Genomic DNA, 19,785 nt, shown 5'->3' with positions numbered 1-19,785 from the left:
GATGTCATTTCTTAGTCATATCACTCTCTGTCTCTCTTTTAAATGCCTATTCCCTGAATGGTAGGCTACAATTATGTGTTTTATATATAGGCTAATATCTAAGCAAAATAACCCAGGCAGTCTCATCTAGGATATAACACAGGTTGAAGTTGGTTCTATTTAGGGAGGTGAACATCTGTAGATGACTCAGAAATGACATCGGAAGACAAGGAGTGAATATGGCAAGAGGCAAGCCGAAGTCTGCTGACAAGGGCCCGACGGTAATTGTAAAGCAATTTACAAAAGATTCACTGAACAAAAATGCTGATGTGGTACATGAAAATGTAGCTAAAAATGTGGAGAATGCAATGCAATCAAGCATTTTGGACGATATATTGTCACAAGCTGGCAGAATAGGCAACAGGCCGATGTGCGTTTTATTTGGAGACTGTTTTGCGCGACAGAGACTGAGTTTACTGCTGATATTCTGGGGATAGGCCTAGCCAATGTACGACTTTTGCCTTGCTGCATTAGATCAGTCTTTCTAGAACAGGCAAGGGCTTTCTAGCCTCACGTCAGCAGCGCTGCATCACCCATATAGCCTACATTAAAACAACCAGCGAATGGCGGGTGCAGTTTTGAAAATTGGTCAACAAACTTTAGTGCTGATGGATGATAAGTTTTGCTATGCAGTTATGGTTGAAATAATAGCCCATCAGCGCATCTCTAGTGTGTGTGCCTCTCTCGCTCAGAGGGGAGGGAGAGGCTGAGGGTCGATCCAGCATGGATTCTAAACTCTGTGGTGGATAGGATCTACAATTAGGTGTTAATAATATTACCACGCTAGGTCGAAGTACTCCCAAGTGCTATTGCGCCACACATTGTAGTTCTCATGTTTATTCGCTTGGAAAATCGTCACGTTTCATGTTGTGTGCCCTAACATTTTTCATCAACTACTCGTGCAACTGTATTTAAGTAGGTAAAACGTGGAGGTGTTTGAATACTGCTATGTGCCTCTCTCTACGGCCACGGCAGAGCCCGCTAGCATAGCAACATGCTAACACATTCGCGCCGCGCGACAGAGCGTTTGAGTGCACCTACCGACGCGGGAGAGGTACGACTCAACTCGTGAAAGTTACGGTAAGAACATATATCACTACTGATTTTGGGTGGCGTGTTCCTTTAAGTCTAAACTTGGAAATAGGGAGGGTGTCTGCTTATAAAATTGATGGAGAGAGTTATTTCCAGAGGAGGGGTGCGCTGTAGCAGAAAGCTCTGCCTCTACTGTTGGGATTACAAGAAGTCTAGTATTCTGTGATCGTAGCAGTCTGGTGGGTAATATGGTACTAAAAGATCTGTAATATAGGTGCCCAGCCATGTTTGTATGTTAGAAGTAATATTTTTAAGTCAATGAGACTTTTAACAGGTAACCAGTGTAAAGATGCTAGGATGGGGGAATTGTGTTCATATTTTTTGTGAGTGCTTCAGTGTTGACTGACCAGTCCAGTGTATTGTACAGATGTATCCCCAGCTACTTGTAAGTGCTTACCACCTCCACATTGACCCCCTCAATGGTAACTGGGAGCAGAGCGGGCTTAGACCTCCGGACATTGCACAAAGTCCTTCACCAGGCTCCTATATTCCTCCTCCTGCCCATCCCTGATACACCCCACAATTGCAGTATCGTCTGAAAATTTCTGCATGTGGCATGACTCTGTGTTGTAGCAGAAGTCAGACATGTACAGGTTGAAAAGGACTGAAGAGAGCACTGCTCCCTGTGGAGCTCCAGTGCTGTTGATCACGGTGTCGGAGAGGCAGTTCTTCAGTCTGACGAATTGTGGCCGCTCTATCAGGTAGTCTGCAATCCAGGATACCAGATGAGCATCCACAATCATCTGCAGGAGTTTTTCACCCAGTCTGAGGGGTTGGATGGTGTTAAAAGCACTGGAGAAGTCAAGGAACATGATACTCACAGCACTCTTCCCCTTGTCCAGAGGAGGGGGGATGGGGGGATGAGGGGTATTTGGTGGCTGTAGACTGGTGGCTTGTGAACAGCGTTAGTGTAGTCGCATTGTTCATGAACATGTTGTGGGGGAGGGGTGCATCAGCCTTTGATGGTGGAGGTGCATGTTGCACTGAGAGTGAGGGGTGAAGTGTGAACCGGCAGGCAAGCAAGCAAGAGCAGTGTCTGAATTTGTACTCTGCACAATGACAATAAAGTTGAGTCCAATCTAATCTAATCTATCCCTAGTGACCAAACATCACCAACATTATTGTGTGGAGAATCCATGACCTAAGTCTGGTTTTGGTACGAGAAAGCATTGCCAAGATATGAGCTCATTTCCTGTAACTTTAGTACCTCCTAGTGGTCCAAGGTCACCAAATATATTGTGTGTCCTCGGGATGGGGTCTTAAGTCCATATACCAAGTTTTGTTTCGGTACGCGAAAGCATTACTGATATATCAGCCTACATCCTGTGATTATAGCGCCCCCACAGTGGTAAAAAGACTCCACATTTATTGTGTGTTCTTAGGATGGGAAAACATATAACCACACAGTGGGTGCCTTGCAGCTTTGATGCTTGGCCCCCAATAAAAGGAAAATGTACAAACACAATGGGTGCCTACACTGCTTGGTCCCGAATAATAGGAAAGCGTAAATATACAATTGGGCTTTGCTACTGGCCCCCAATAAGAAAAGCTAGAAACAGTAATGATGCTTCGCAGCTTCACTGCTTGGCCCCCAAAATGACCAAAATGTGCCAAATGACTTGAGTGATAGGGAGAAAATGTAGTGTTGAAAGCCACAATCAGAATAATAGCTTGAGGATTTTGAAATTAAAAAAGCCTATTTTCTTGGATGGAATTGCTCATGAAGGAAGTCATTGGAAGAGGACACACTCAACTATTCATATACAGTGGAATTGTTTGCAACAAATCAGTCTAGACCAATAGGGACCAATTTTAGTGTATAAAAACTGCAATGAGAGAAATAGGCAATGGGAGTTCTAATCGAAAACAAAGCCATTTTATGCGATGGGGGTTTCACATGGGGGGTTGTCATTGGAAAGAAGAGCGAGTGTAGTTTCGGAATGTGTTGAAACAGCCGATGCAAAGGACATTATGGGATGTGTGTAGCTGTTCAAGTGCTGAAATTGGGGGTGTCATTGGAAAGGGGAGGAAGTGTAGTTTCAGAATGTGGTGAAAGATCCCTTGCAAAATCCTTCATGGGCTATCTGTCCCTGTTCAAGTGTTGAAATTCTGCAATTTCACAAATACATATTATATTTTCAGAGGGGCTAAATATCCAATTTTCCACCATAGAATTTCACAAGTGGGGTGTCATTGGAAAGGGGAGGAGGTGTAGTTTCAGAATGTGGTGAAACATCCCTTGCAAAATCCTTCATGGGCTATCTGTCCCTGTTCAAGTGTTGAAATTCTGCAATTTCACAAAATATATACTGTTTTTAGAGGGGCTAAATATCCAATTTTCCACCATAGAATTTCACAAGTGGGGTGTCATTGGAAAGGGGAGGAAGTGTAGATATAGAATGTGGTGAAATATTGCAAAATCCTTCATGGGACATCAGTCGCTGTTCTAGTGCTGAAAATCTGCAATTTCCACAAATATATACTGTATTTTCAGAGGGGCAAAAAAGGGCATTTTCAACCATAGAATTTCACAAGTGGGGTGTCATTGGAAAGAGGAGATGGAGTAGTTATAGAATGTGGTGAAATATCCCTTGCAAAATCCTTCATAGGCTATCTGTCCCTGTTCAAGTGCTGAAATTCTGCAATTTCACAAAATTTATACTGTATTTTCAGAGGGGCAAAAAAGGGCATTTGCCACCATAGAATTTCACAAGTGGGGTTTCATTGGAAAGGGGAGGAAGTGTAGATATAGAATGTGGTGAAATATCCCTTGCAAAATCCTTCATGGGACATCAGTCGCTGTTGTAGTGCTGAAAATCTGCAATTTCACAAAATATATATTGTATTTTCAGAGGGGCAAAAAAGGGCATTTTCCACCATAGAATTTCACAAGTGGGGTGTCATTGGAAAGGGGAGGAAGTGTAGTTTCAGAATGTGGTGAAAGATCCCTTGCAAAATCCTTCATGGGCTATCTGTCCCTGTTCAAGTGTTGAAATTCTGCAATTTCACAAATACATATTATATTTTCAGAGGGGCTATATATCCCATTTTCCACCATAGAATTTCACAAGTGGGGTGTCATTGGAAAGGGGAGGAAGTGTAGATATAGAATGTGGTGAAATATCCCTTGCAAAATCCTTCATGGGACATCAGTCGCTGTTCTAGTGCTGAAAATCTGCAATTTCCACAAATATATACTGTATTTTCAGAGGGGCAAAAAAGGGCATTTTCAACCATAGAATTTCACAAGTGGGGTGTCATTGGAAAGGGGAGGAAGTGTAGTTTCAGAATGTGGTGAAAGATCCCTTGCAAAATCCTTCATGGGATATCTGCCCCTGTTCAAGGGTTGAAATTCTGCAATTTCACAAAATATATACTGTATTTTCAGAGGGGCAAAAAAGGGCTTTTTCAACCATAGAATTTCACAAGTGGGGTGTCATTGGAAAGAGGAGAGAGTGTAGTTTCAGAATGTGTTGAAAAGTCCGATGCAAAATGACATGTAGGCCGTAGGGAATACATTTACTTCAAAATCTGCTACCCCCCCCCCCCCCCCCCCAGTGTAAAATTAACAAAATTATTTAATAGAAAAAAACATAACACAACATGTATCAAAAGATCCAGCACAGAAAATAAAGAAAAAACTACATAATCTGCCACCCTCTACATAACCCCCCCCCCCCCTCTAAATTACCAAATTATTTAATAGAACACAAAAGGCAACATTTCTCAAAACATTCGGCAGTGGAGTCAACAGAAAAAAGATATACAGGCTTTTGAACGTCTGTGAACAATGCCTGTTCATCTGCAACAGGCACATGCCTGTGTTATCGCGGATTTGCGGTCAACACTGGCCCCTTGTGGACGAGGTAGAAAATTGCATTATTTAAGGTGGAACGGAAACTTAACTCCCCCGCGATCTGAAAGTGGTCTTCCCCCGCGGAAACGAAAGTGGTGCCAAGTTCAGCCTCGTTATAGAAAACGCATAGGCCATCACTGCATTTGTTGTCCATCCGACTGTAATTCAATGTCTACTTCAGTATGTTTTCTCATTCAAATGTCTTAATCATAGACTGTAAAAAATAAGGTAGGTTATTGTTACGTCTTACAAGTAGGCTATTGTTACGTCTTCCGGAACTGCTCCCCCTGCTTTATATTCACGAGCGCACACCATATCAGACAGCTGATTAGAACGGTATTGTTGCGTCATCCGGAACTTTTTCCCTGGCCGGAACAAATTCACTGTGACAGTACCATTAGTGACATTGCAGCGACGTCGTGACCTGGTCAGCTGATGATGTTGCAATTTGGTACCAAGAACGGTGCCACAACATTGTGATTAGGTCAGCTGGTGACATTGCCAGTTGGTGCTGTGGGAAACGTTTCCGCGACATCTGCCTATGACGTTGCACTCTAAGAAATGGAAGTACCAGTGTGTACCTAAGTCGGTACAAATGCTTGTCGCTGGGGCAGTACCCTTTTGAGGTACAATACTGTACCTATGAATGCAGGTACATTTGTGTACCCTAGCCATCTGTACCCATCAAGGTACACTTGTGTACCTGCAATGACTAAAATGTACCTGTATATATCATTATCACATAGTACCCTTAAAAGGTACTATTCTGTACTTCAAGGGTACAACCCCAGTGAAAATTTAAGGTGGTATAACTAAAATATATGCACAACCAATAAGTACATTTAAATGTTTATTCTGGGGGGATATTACACACAATACTTCACATGAATACAGGTACAATAAATGTTAACATGTTCATATTAAAAACACATTCATATCAAAACATCAAAATATCTTATATCCATATCAATATACATATTCACGTAAAACATGTTATGACTCTTAATGTAAGTGTAAATAATAAAACACTTTGGTTTACAATATTTTGCCTGAATAGCCACATTGTGTTTATACGCAGAAGGAAAAAAATATATTAATTTGCACGATAGCACTAATAACACCTTTATATGATCTATAAAATACCAATATTTGAGCTAGTAATTACTCCAACAAACCTTGTATGCTTTCAAGTTCATGTTAATACTCGTGTATGTGACAGTGATGAAAATACAGTATCTGCTTGCCATAACCATTACACGTTGCAAAATTAACAAAGTCCTTGCAGTAACTTAGTAGCTATGATCTTAGATCTCATTCACAGTGCATACACCATAGAATTGAGTGAACGATATGTGTGATGTAATGAGTCATATAGCGACATTTTAGAGTAGTATCTCAGAAAACAATGTGCAAGCCTTTGGGAAATATTAGCAAGCCTGTAAAAATGTACAATATATTGTTACAATGTTCATTACCTCACCAATAAATCAATCAATCAGAAAACACACTCCAATCCTTCCAATCATGAGGCGAGCCACTAAAAAGGCAAGAGTCTCAAAAGGCACCAAAGTTCAATTTCAAAAACTGGCAGAAATCCAACATATTCTTCAGGAGAGTGTGCTAAGTAAAGGTCAACAGCAGTAGAGGCTGCTGTTTCCCCCCTCTTCAACTTCTGTTCCTCTGCATATATCCACTTTGACTTACTGGAACCTTACTTGATCTACAGGACGTTCACATATTTTCAATAGCAGTGGTAGCCTCACCAATGACAGCAGGGGTTTTACATCTGTTGGAAGCAAAATGCAAACACAAACCTCAGAATAAGATTTTTTTCAACCACACAAATAAATAGCCTCAGACAGATTGTGTAAAATACCTTGTCTAATACATGTATGTAACTATATGAATCTGCTCACCTGGCATAGATCAGCGTTGATTCATTACAAGTTCCATGGACCGGCTGACTCTCCCAAACTTCTCCTTACTCCTTTTCACCGTATCTTCATGAACAAAAGCTGCCTGCTCCACTATGTGTTTGAGAGACAAATGCCATGCAATAGAATAATATAATTAAACAAAATGACACAACAATGAAATAGCACAAAGATAATCTTAACCAATATATAAATTGCTATTGGACAAAAAAAAATCAAAAAGTTGTCTGTATTATTATAATTTGCATAATTTATTATGCAATACTTTTCTATATGTATTTAACATCAATAAGAAAAATACCATTACAAAAAAAACACCAAGTTGGGTAACTTACGTAGCCATTAGATCAGGGGTGGGCAAACTTTTTGGCTTAAGGGCCACATTGGGTTTTGAAAATTGGCCGGCGGGCCACACAACCCCCCCCCCACGACACACGCCTAAAAAAATACATTTTTTATAGCCTATAATTTAGTATGAAAAGTATTTGTTTTAAAATACTGCTAATTTGTTTTAAAAATACTGCTAATTTTATGCTGTTAAACAAATGTATAAATTGTACACTATCGCTTTAAGACAGTCGCTTTAATTCACGTTTATTTCTCAATGATCTTCTGCCTGCTCCACTATGGCTAGTGCTGTACCTACGGCTGGGCCCTCTCACAGTTTTTAAATGGTCAGTAGTGGGAACTACTGTTGCCTTCATGATTTCCTTTTAAAACTTTCTTATAAGGAGGAGATATCAATTATCAACAATCACAAGCCAGCTGGAACCTGCGGCTCTCTCTCCCTCTCGTGAGTGCAGACGCGTTCCCAATTAAATGGATTGCATATGTTCACGTTAGATCTGCTGCAAAGGAGATAACTAAGAGTTAACTTAGTTTAACATGATGTTATCTCTATTTAACATGATGTTTTGACATTGACATTGTAAACGTTATCTAAGAAGAGTGAAAAGCAGTTTGCAGTAAAGCTAACCAACGTCTATCGCAGGAAATAAATAGCGAGCAGCCTGATAACTAGCCTAAATGAAATGCTCGGCGGGCCGGATAAAAGTGCTTGGCGGGCCGGATCCGGCCCGCGGGCCGTAGTTTGCCCATCCCTGCATTAGATCCTTTAGGAAAGGTAAGCTTACTTCCAAGTGGCCATGTTCTGCCTTGGTGGGTATCTGTGAGAAGGATTAACGTTAGATTTACTTTAGACCATTATCAAGCTCTGAGTAACTTTATAACATTATAGAATGGTTCTGAGTTGCTCCCTCTAGCTTCTAACTAGATAAGCAATGACAACCAGGATGTTCTGGTGAACATAGGCAACTCAACTAATTAATTTTCACCTAAACAAAATGACAGTGTTGAGAGTGATCATGCTTACTGCATGTATGCACTTACCAGGCTTCTTTCACCTGCACTACCATTGATATTAAACCAGCCTTTCAGGGAAGTTAGCAAGTATGTATGGCTAACAGTGCTAGGATATGCTCATATATCTATGGGCTAAGCTAGTTAGGATAATGATTGCTAGTGAAAGTTGGCTTTAATGGCTTCCACAAAAACTTAACATTGACATGGGAAATAGTAGATAAAACACACACACAAATCATTTCCTTACCATTTATCACGATAGTCATGCATTATTGAAGGAGTTTGAACTCCATTTAAAAATATCTGAATTCATAGCTAACCTAGGCTAAGTTGCTAGCGAATGCTAATGTTAGCCTTTAAGCCAACAATCTGACTCCATTACTGTAACAGTAGGCTATTTACAATGTACAAACCAAATTTCGATAAATTGCAACTACACCTTACCTCTGAATAGCTTTGCCTCCTCTTCCACAAAGATTATTCCATCCTGCACATGTGTTTTCTCACACCAAGCTCCTCACTGAAAGTTGCTCCATTTCTTGGTGAGTGAGATGAACAAAGTTGAGGGGGAAAATAACGGTTGCTCCCGTCCCGAATCTCCTCCCCCAACAACTTTTGAGTGACAGGCCATGTACTTTTTGTACCCTTAGGTACAAATATGGTCCCTTTGCGAAAAGGTACATTAATGATCCAGGAATGGTACATATTAGTACTTTAGGGGCTCAATTTTGTTCCCTTTAAGGTACAGGGTCAAAAGTTGTACCTAAAAGAACAAAAATGTACCCCAACCGTACCCCTATTTTTGAGAGTGTGCCATGTAGTATTGTGAGTGATGTTGCCACAACATCATGATCAGGTCAGCTGATGACGTTGCCATTTAGTATCAGGAAATGTCCCTGCGACGTCAGCCAATGACGTTGACATGTAGTATTTGGAGTGATGTTGCCACAACGTTGTAAACGGGTCAGCTGATGACGTTGACATTTGGTTCCGTGGGAAACGTCCCCGCGACGTCAGCCGATGATGTTGCCATGTAGTATTTGGAGTGATATTGCCACAACATCGTGATTAGGTCAGCCAATGACGTTGCCAGTTGGTGCTGTGGGAAATGTACCGGCGACGTCAGCCGATGATGTTGCCATGTAGTATTTGGAGTAATGTTGCCACAACATCGTGATTAGGTCAGCCGATGACGTTGCCATTTGGTGCTGTGGGAAATGTACCGGCGACGTCAGCCGATGATGTTGCCATGTAGTATTTGGAGTGATGTTGCCACAACATTTGGTGCCATGAAGAATGGTGCCACAACATCGTGATCAGGTCAGCATTTTATCTATTGGTCGGGGATCGAACCAGCAACCCTTCGGTTTCAAGTCCTGACCAGTAGGCCATGACTGCCCCAAATTAGTTAGAAATATCCACCATAATGTATTCAGATGTATATGGGGAAATGTATTGGTAATATTTGTAAAGATATATGTACATATATATTGTAACATATATGCACAATATATGTTACAATATATATGTATATATGAGACCATGCACATACAATGTATGCACAATACATATGTGGTGATATATACAGTATATGTACATTACATGTAACATCTAAAATATATGAGTACTTACAGTTTTTCTCAGTTGCTAAAACACTAAAATCCATTGGCTGAAGAAAGTTCTCAGTTGCTTGAACTCATTAAGCTAATTATTCAGTCTGTTGTCAATACCTTAAACCATTTCACATGGTAAAACACAATTTTTAGAAAAACTTTAAACACTCATTCTCAAAACACATTCTGCACTAATGCTCATGTACTGTATCCATACTGGTAAACACAAGTGGCAAAAATGAAATAGAAATAGACATACACATCGATTAAACACAACCACTCAAAATTGATTTCACTTTTTTCAAATGATGTGACAAAACCAATATACGCCAGTTCAGAAAGCAAACAGGTTGTTGAAGGTGGGAATGAAAATGGACGAGTATATGCAAGGTGGGGGATGAGGAGGAAGGGGAGGATGGCAAGAAAGAGGATTTTTATTGGACACTGTAGTACAGTGCATTGTAGGCTGTATACTGTACAATACTGTAAACAAATCGTATGGCCCTGCCATTTGTTTACAGTGCTGACTGCTCAATAGATTTTGACTGGTGCAAGTTCATATCAACAAAGAACAAGAATCAAAGGACAAGTTTGTGAGATGCAGGATACTGTAAAAATAGAGGTACAAGGAGGAGGAAGAACAAAAAAATGCAAAGAGCAAAGCAAAGTACTTGATGTTTCCTGTTGAGGCGAAAGTTTGATTTTGCAAGAGGAGTCAGAGGTTTTGTAAATAGTGCTTGTAAATAGGGTTTTATGTTTAATGCTTTAAGAAAATGGAGCAAAGTTTCAGAAATTGTGTTTTAGCAATTGAAAAAAACTGTAATTGTCGTCACTTGTGTTTACCAGTATGGATGACATGTGCATTAGAGTTCAGAATGTGTTTTGAGAATGCGAATGTGTTTAGAGTTTTGGTGAAAAGTGTAAGTGGGATCTACAAATTGTGTTTTACCATGTGAAATGGTTTAAGGTATTGACAACAGACTGAACAATTAGCTAAATGAGTTCAGGCAACTGAGAACTTTCTTCAGCCAATGAGTTTTAGTGTTTTAGCAACTGAGAAAAACAGTGAAAAACTTTAAAAAGTATTTCATAATGAGGGGGGAACTAATCACTGCATTACCGGGTAACGTTAGCTAAATGACTGTCTGATGCTACAACCAGAGCCCGTCTTCTCTGCTACAACCAAAAACACCCAGTAAAGTTAAGTTACATGGCTATAATATGAAGCTACCCTGAATGAATTAATAAGATGTTGTTTGCCATTATTATTACCGTACGTGTGGCTTGTGATGAGACTAACATTACTTCAACTGTGTTGGCTAATATTAGCTGACAAACGTTAGCTGCAACCATAGTCTAGGCTACAACCACCACGAAGCATATTTAATTAGCACTGATGCTAGCTATATGGTCTGCTAATGTTAACCAGCTTGGTATGCTCATTTTAGTTCGTTGTTAAAGTTCGTTTTGTTTCTGTCAGCAGTTCATACCTACGGAAGCTTATTGCTGCCACACTAAAAGAAATAAAAAGGTTCAGTATTATGTAATTACGTGAAAAGTTTCTTGTTATAACAATATCTTTTTCATGTTTTAACAAGATATGTATCACGTTATTACATGAAATTATCACGTTATTTCATGATAATGATATTTTCACGTTATAACATGAAAATATCATGTTATTTCAAGATAGGATTTTTTCACGTTTTTACAAGATATTTATCACGTTTTTACATGAAATTATCACGTTATTTCAAAATAACAAAACTAAACGAAACAAGGCCACGAGAGCTCATGGCTGGCATAAATGATAACTAGTCGTGTCTATGAACTTGCACCCTGACTGCTATTACAGTGCTGCTTGATGAGTGTTTGTTTTTGTGCATGTGTGTATGAGTATGTAGGCTGTGTGTGTGGTCAATTCCCAGCTGACTGAAGAGCAGCGAAGAGGGATGTGTGTGTATCGGCAGAGAGCTGCTGAAAAGGAGGCCGATAGAGAGGTTCTGTGCAGGATAGCCTGCTCACACCATAGACTGTATGGCTCACACAGCCTCATAGTTCTGCTTTATCTTCTTATCAACACAATAAATAAAACTTTCGCTAACTTGACGCAAGAGGGAGAAAGGGCTTTGATAAATATGCAAATCTTCACGCAATGTGGGTGAATGTATAGACCGCTCTGGCTCGGTAGCCTGCATGTCAGGTCATCGCTGTCATTTCTAAGGCTGTGGGGAAGGGTGAAAATATCAGTATCATATCAGTATCATGAAATAACGTGATAATTTCATGTAATAACGTGATAAATATCTTGTTAAAACGTAAAAATATCATATCTTGAAATAACATGATATTTTCATGTTATAACGTGAAAATATCAGTATCATGAAATAACATGATAATTTCATGTAATAACGTGATAAATATCTTGTTAAAACATGAAAAAGATATTGTTATAACAAGAAACTTTTCACGTAATTACATAATACTGAGACTTTTTATTTATTTTAGTGTGGCAGCAATAAGCTTCCGTACATACCCAGTGAACAAAGAACTATGTTTTTATGAGTCTGTCTTTGTGTATATTTAACATGAACAGTAATTGTAAGTTAATGTTAGCTAACGTTAGTTAGCATGAATGACACAATTGTTAACCTGTTTGAGGCTGAACGAAATTGGCAGGCAGAATATCCATTCATATCATGAAGGGTAGCTTCTACATCTCTGGGTGGACTTTTAAAATCCGTCTGGATAAAACATTTAAAAAAAGTTAAAGATACATACCTTACGAAATCGCCTGAATGAAATTGGCAGGCAGAATATCCATTCATATCATGAAGGGTAGCTTCTACATATCTGGGTGGACTTTTAAAATCCGTCTGGATAAAACATTTAAAAAAAGTTAAAGATACATACCTTACGAAATCGCCTGATTACCATTGCATGCTGACAGCTGGTGGACTGGACGGTTGGAAGAATAACGATGTTTTTTCGAATTCTCAAATAACTATGCAGCTGTGTTAAAGTCACCCAGTGCTGGGTAGTGTACTCCACGTCAGGTGGGAGAGAGGAGGGGCGCTGTCCTAAACTATCAACCCAACAAGCTGGGTTACAGAAAATAACCCAACATGAGTAAAAACAACCCCACAAAATGCCCTGACAGCCTCAACCCAGCGTTTGGGTTGAGAAAATAACCCAGTATTTTTTAGAGTGCACACAGTAGACATATGTACGCTTGCATGCACAGGCACATACGCAGGCACACACTCAAGCACGCACACACACACACACACACACACACACACACACACACACACCCACACACACATAAACATAACACAAACAATCAAGAATTTCTCAGAATTATGAACAGGCAAGATGGAGGTGGGGTTGTATAAAATGAATTTTACATGTGAAATCTATGAACTAATCATGTTTTGGTACTTGTTGTCTAGCAGATACCAGTGAGAATTGAGTGTGGATAATGCAATTTAGTGAGACAGTTAGAATCATATAGGCCTTTTTGTGGAAAAATGTGCTGGACTGGGCGGCGGTCATATTTTGTACCGCTCTGCGGTACATCTAGTTTCTTACGTTTTTGGTACAATTTAAGTACTCATTATCTAGTGCACAGAGCCAGTAAAATCCTCCAAATAAACATAATGTATATGCAAATGTACACCTGGCTATTTATCTCCTTGCCAGTTCATCTACTCAGATCAAATCTTACCAGGCGATGGTTGTGCGTCGTAGTCGTGGTCCGTAGCTAGCAACATCAACATCTTCTTTTCCACAAGGTTGTTGGACTTCATGAACATCAAACCCCAGTCTCTCAGTTGTCCTCTCAAAAACAGACTTCCTGGCTTGGGTTGTGTCAGAGACCCATGAAAAAACAAAAGGTACCGTGTCTTGTTTAATTCTGGTTTGTTAAAACCACTAGGTGTTTTGTACAGGTCACTGCTATGGAAATGCATACTAGAAACGACAGTGCTATTAGAGACCTTAAACAGTGGGCCTTCCTCTCTCCTGATGGCTTGAATCCATTTTCTTCAACGGTCCACATTGCGGGGAAAATTATGAAAGCTCAAATATGGTTGTTTTTATCTGCTGTTGGTACACAGAGGTACATAATACCGCCTGTGCAATTGCCATTCACCGTGAACGGTGTTCCGCATGACCGGAAGTAGCGATCCGTCTTAACATAGCAAAACGGAAGAGCCGCCATTTTTAGATGAGATAGGCTAGGAGCTCCACATGAAAAGCTGTCACAGGCTGAACTATCCAGTGTATTTGTGTCTAGACGTCTCGGCTTCATGGTCTGGGCTTGGACGCGCGGATTTTCCGGTTCTAGGTTGCTGTTGGTGAAAGACACGTTCGTATCATTCGGAGTTGGTAAATAAAAAGCTTTACTGTACAGTGAATGTAGAGTGACTGATGGCAGCAAAATCAGATGGTTATTTGAAGGATCTCAAAGATTTAGATCCATTGACTATGGATAAAGATAATGAGATGTTCTGGGAAGAAGTTAGGAGAAAGCAGGTTAGACTGAGATCAGATTCCAGTAGTAGCGTGGAGTCGTTAGACACTGTTAAACGGAGTAAGATTGAAGAAAGCAGAGCTAAGAAGAGTGCTAATAAACAATTAAGTGAAACATTTAAAGTTGTAGTGGTGTTTGATCAACATGGAGGTCCTGATTTACACCCGATACATGTAACGAAAGCAATTGAGAAAGAGATAGGCAAAATTAATCATGCCAGATTCATGGGAAATGGTAGATTGCTTATATTTGCAGCATCTGAAGAACAGCGTAAACAAGTACTAAGCAAAGAAAAACTAAATGGGGTCAAGATCACATCACACATACCAGGTGCAACATCAAAATCAAGAGGAGTGATTACAGGAATACCGATATCTGTTTCCATGACGAAATCAAAAATAGTCTAAAAGGAGGTGAGCTTATGGATGCAAAAAGGCTGACTAAAGGAAAAGAGAAAGTTGAAAGTTTGTCGATTTTGCTATACTTTAAGGTGGAAATGCCTACTAAAGTTCAAATGGGATATATGAGTTATCCAGTGCGGGAATACATCCCACCCCCATTAAGATGCTTTAAATGTCAACGGTTTGGACATGTAGCAGCATAATGCAGAGGTAAGATCAGATGTGCTAAATGTGGAGGGGAACATGAGTATGGTAACTGTGGGGAAATAACTGAATTAAAATGCTGTAATTGTGGAGGCCAGCATATAGTGCAGCTTATGGGGGATGTGAAAAGCAAAAAGAGGCAAGAGAAATTCAGAAATATAAGGTTACACATCAAGTATCATATGCAGAAGCACTTAAGAAAGTGAATGATAATGATAGAATCAATCAGAGGCCTGCCCATACACCAGCACAGAGCAGAAGAAGGGACTCTGCTGAAGCTTCAGACAGAGGTAGAGAGAATAACAGAGGTCATGACAGGGAAAGAACTCAGCAGGAAATCATACACACTGCTATCTCAGAAATGAATGAATATAAGGCTAAAATATCAGAAGATACAATATTGGTAAACAAGAACAATTTTGTTGCATTCATTTGCTCAATAGTCAATGTCACTATACAGCATGCTAAGAAAAGTGATAGAATAAAATCAGTAGTGGAAGCAGCTAATAATTACTTGGGGATCATAGCAAAGGCTGATGAAGTACATGAAATGTTAAATATTAATCATGATGGAATACATACTAGTTAAATGGATTATGGTTTTTTCTATTCAGTGGAATGCACGAAGTTTAATTGCAAATGGACAGGAATTCAAAAGTTATGTTAATGATTTACCAATTAAACCTGATATTATATGCATCCAAGAAACATGGTTAAAGCCACAACTACACTTTGTTTTAAAAGGATACAATAGTATAAGATATGATAGAGAGATAGATAGAGGAGGGGGGTGTTTGACATTTGTTAAAGAAGGAATATCATACAGCCCAATAAAGGTATCTGAAGGATATGAATGTATTGTAACTGAAATAGTTAATAAAGAGGATAGAGGTAATTTGATAATTATCAACTATTATAATCCATGTAAAGAACTATCAAATGACTTAATGAAGAGTATTTATAAGGGAAGAGGTCATAGAGAAATATGGTGTGGGGATTTCAATGCCCATAATACATTATGGGGAAGCAAAACAGATGCAAATGGAGAAATTATAGAAGAAATGATCAATGATAGAATGCTGGTGTGTTTAAACAATGGCACTGGTACACGTATAAATATATATAAAAATGAGACATCATGTATAGACTTAACTTTAGTGGATAGAAAAATAGCTAATAGATGTGAATGGGAAGTGGATCAAAATACAAGTATTGGTAGTGATCACTTTCCAATTCTATGCAAGATAGAAACAAATGTATATATACAGCAAAATTATATAAACCACAAATGGTGCTTTCAGAAAGCCAACTGGGTTAAGTATGTGGAATGTTGTAATGATCAAATAAATAATTTATCTTTAGACCTGGAAGAGTCGATAGATAGAATGAATGATTCTGTAAGTAACATTATTTTAAGTGCAGCAAGTCAGAGTATTCCAATTAGTAAAAGCCAAAACAAAAGAAGAAATATACCATGGTGGAATGATGAATGTACAGATCGAAATAAAGCATTTAAGAAACTACGTAACACTTTAACAATGGATAATCTTGTAGATTATCAAAGGAAAAAGCTCTAACAAGGAAGGTAATTAAAGAAACCAAAAAAGAAGCATGGAGACAATTTTGTTCAACAATTGGAAGAGAAACAACTTTGGATAAGATGTGGATGATGGTGAAGAAAATGACAGGTAAGTTTAAACCAACGCAAATGCCAGTGTTAAATGATGGAAGAAATAAAGCTATTTCAGATGCTGATAAAGCAAATATGTTGGGGGAAAAGTTTGCTGACATTCATAAAGGAAATCACCTAGATGAAATGTTCAAAATGAGAAAAGAGGACATTTTGAAGGAAAATAAAAAAAATATGAAATGCTAAACAAGAGTCAAATCATATACTAGATGCAGAATTTACTATGTCAGAACTTAAAATGGCCTTAAATACTACTGGATACTCCTCACCAGGACCTGGTAATTTATGTTACGTTATGTTTAGGAAATTACCTGATGGATTATTGGTTAAGGTATTAGAATTGTTCAATAGTATATGGAATAAGGGCAAATTACCAAAGATATGGAAAAAGGCAATTATTCTTCCTTTCCCTAAGCCAGGAAAAGAGCCAAACAATCCAGGGAACTACAGGCCTATAGCACTGACGTCACATTCAGGAAAGTTAATGGAGAAACTGATAGTGGCAAGATTAAATTATTTTCTGGAAAAGAAAAGTATTCTTAAAGATTATCAAACTGGATTTAGAAAGGGTAGATCTACGGCAGATGCTTTGGTGAAGCTGTGTAATGAGGTGGAGAAAACACTGATTATGAAGGAGGTAATGGTGGCCGTGTTTTTAGACATAGAAAAGGCATATGAGACTATGTGGAGAGAAGGGCTATTGATCAAACTGGATAGAATGGGAATTGGAGGGAAGATGTATAATTTCATACTGGACTTCCTTTCCCAACGTACTTTTAGAGTCAGAGTAGGCTCAGAAAATTCAGATGAATTTACAGTGGAGAATGGAATTCCTCAAGGAAGTGTAATCAGTCCCATCTTATTTAATTTAATGATTAATGATAAAAGGAAGTGATGGATTACTGTATGCAGATGATGCGGTAATATGGAAAAGAGGCAGAAATATTCCATATATAACAACAATTATGCAAAAGAAAATTCAAATATTAGAGCAATGGGGAGTGGATTGGGGATTCAAATTTTCTATTGAAAAATCAAATGTTATGTACTTTACAAGAAAGAAAATGGCTGAGGACCACCATTTATTTATGTATAATCAAATTTTGAAAAGAGTTGTGAAATTTAAATACTTATAGGAGTTTGGATGGATGAAAAACTTACATGGAAATATCATGTGCATTATGTCGAAACTAAATGTAAAAAAGTCCTGAACTTGATGAGGATGATTACTGGACATAACTGGGGAGCAGATAAGCAATCTTTAATGAATATTTATATAGCATTAATAAGGTCAATTATAGATTATGGAAGTCTAGTATATAGCACAGCATGTAAAACTAAGTTAACTAAGTTGGGACAGAATTCAGTTTAGAGCATTAAGAATGGCCTTATGCTATTAAAACAACTCCAACAAGTGCTATTCTGGTAGAGACAGAGGAAGCTCCACTTACTTTAAGATACACTAAGCTGGCTCTAACATATAGGGTACGACTAATGGGGGATAGTAATAATCCAGCAGCATCAGTATTGAATGATTGTTGGGAGTATCAAACGAAGGCTAAAGGGTTTGGATGGAACAAAAATAAATTAGCAGAGCAGTATGACATTAAAGATTTAGAATAGTCCTGCAATAGCTCTGAGTGAAATCCCTCCCTGGATGCTACCAATTCCAGAAGTTAATACAGAAATACTGAAAGAAAAGAGGGAATACCCTGATGATCAGAGTTTTGCTAATTATAGTGAAAGATATATCCTCTTCATTTTATGGTTTTATTAAAATTTTTACTGATGGATCAAAAGACCAAAATGGTCATTGTGGAATAGGAATTTACATTCCTGAATTTAAAAAAGGACTGAAATACAGATTGAGCAATTACCTCTCAGTATACACAATAGAAATGACTGGCATAATAACAGCTCTAAGGTGGATAGAGGAGATAAAACCATTAACATCTCTAATATGCTCTGATTCAATGGCTGTACTGCAGAGCTTTGAAAATGGTGATTCAGTCAGAGAAGACCTAATGATGGAAGTCAGAAATATATTGTTAAGTATTAGAAGCCTAGGACTAATGGTTCAGTTTTGTTGGGTTCCAGCACATATTGGAGTTAGAGGAAATTAAAAGGCAGATGGATTAGCCAAAAAGGCACTAAAAAATAAAGAAATAGAAATTAATGTTCCAATAGGGAAAGGAGAAGCAAAAACATTGGAATAATGAAGAGATGGCAACAGGAATGGGACGCTGAACCTATAAGGCTAGACACTATTACAACAATCAGAAAAACATTGGAGGAAAAAGAATGAATATGCAAAATAGAAAAGAAGAAATAGTGTACAGAAGATTAAGAATGGGACACACAGGACTAAATGCAACACTAAAACTGATTGGAAAAGGTGATGGATTATGCATAGAGTGCCAAACACTGGAAGATGTGGGACATGTTTTGTTTAGATGTGGAAAATACAGGGAACAGAGACAAACATGGCAAGAATTGGATGAGAACATAGAGGAAATTCTTGGGGAAGAAGGAATGCAAGTAGATAAAATTAGAGCCTTATTTGTTTTCCTGAAAAACACTGAGCTAATGAAAATAATTTAATTTTGGTTTTGTTTTGATTGGTTGTTTATTTGTTGGTTTCTGTTTTGTTATTATTTATTATCTCTAGATTTATTATGACCGCCGCTAGCGAAGCTAGCGAAGCGGTCATATAGGGATTGTCAAAGTTTTTTTTTTTTTTTTTTTTTTTTTCCCGTCATCTACTTCCTGAAATTTTGGTCAACGATACCCGGGGCACATGAAATTTGGTGGGTATGTAGCCCCACTAGACTTTTACGGAAAAATTTCGTTTGGTCCCCGGGGGCCACTCCCCCTCCGCGCTGGGCCCCCCGAAACCCAAAAAATGCAGTTTTTCCTAAATAACTACCTGAACCGTGGCACCGAGGATGAAGACATTTTTATGGTATGTTGGTCTCAAGGGCCCACATCAACTTAGCCCATAATCACTCATTTGTGATTTGCACCCCCCCGGTAAAAAATGAAAATGCAATATCATTCTGC

The 19,785-nt window shown here is 38.7% G+C and overlaps 1 long non-coding RNA gene across 1 annotated transcript; it reads right to left on the bottom strand.

The window, feature by feature from the left end:
• Positions 1–6,690: 6,690 nt before the first annotated feature.
• On the bottom strand, positions 6,691–7,270 carry LOC143104095 (uncharacterized). The gene is made up of 3 exons (XR_012982998.1): positions 7,257–7,270; positions 6,904–7,014; positions 6,691–6,773 (listed from the first exon to the last, which is right to left on the bottom strand). It is a non-coding gene; the product is annotated as an uncharacterized LOC143104095 (long non-coding RNA).
• Between the last annotated feature and the right edge of the window lie 12,515 nt (positions 7,271–19,785).

This window comes from Alosa pseudoharengus, unplaced genomic scaffold (assembly GCF_046254945.1).
Source record: "Alosa pseudoharengus isolate Yale_2024_CS ecotype anadromous, Long Island Sound unplaced genomic scaffold, YU_APseudo_1.1 YU_APseudo_1.1_scf_5, whole genome shotgun sequence".
NCBI lineage: Eukaryota > Metazoa > Chordata > Actinopteri > Clupeiformes > Clupeidae > Alosa > Alosa pseudoharengus.
The sequence above is the reverse complement of the archived record's forward strand: the minus strand, read 5'-3'. Positions and strand labels throughout refer to the sequence as shown.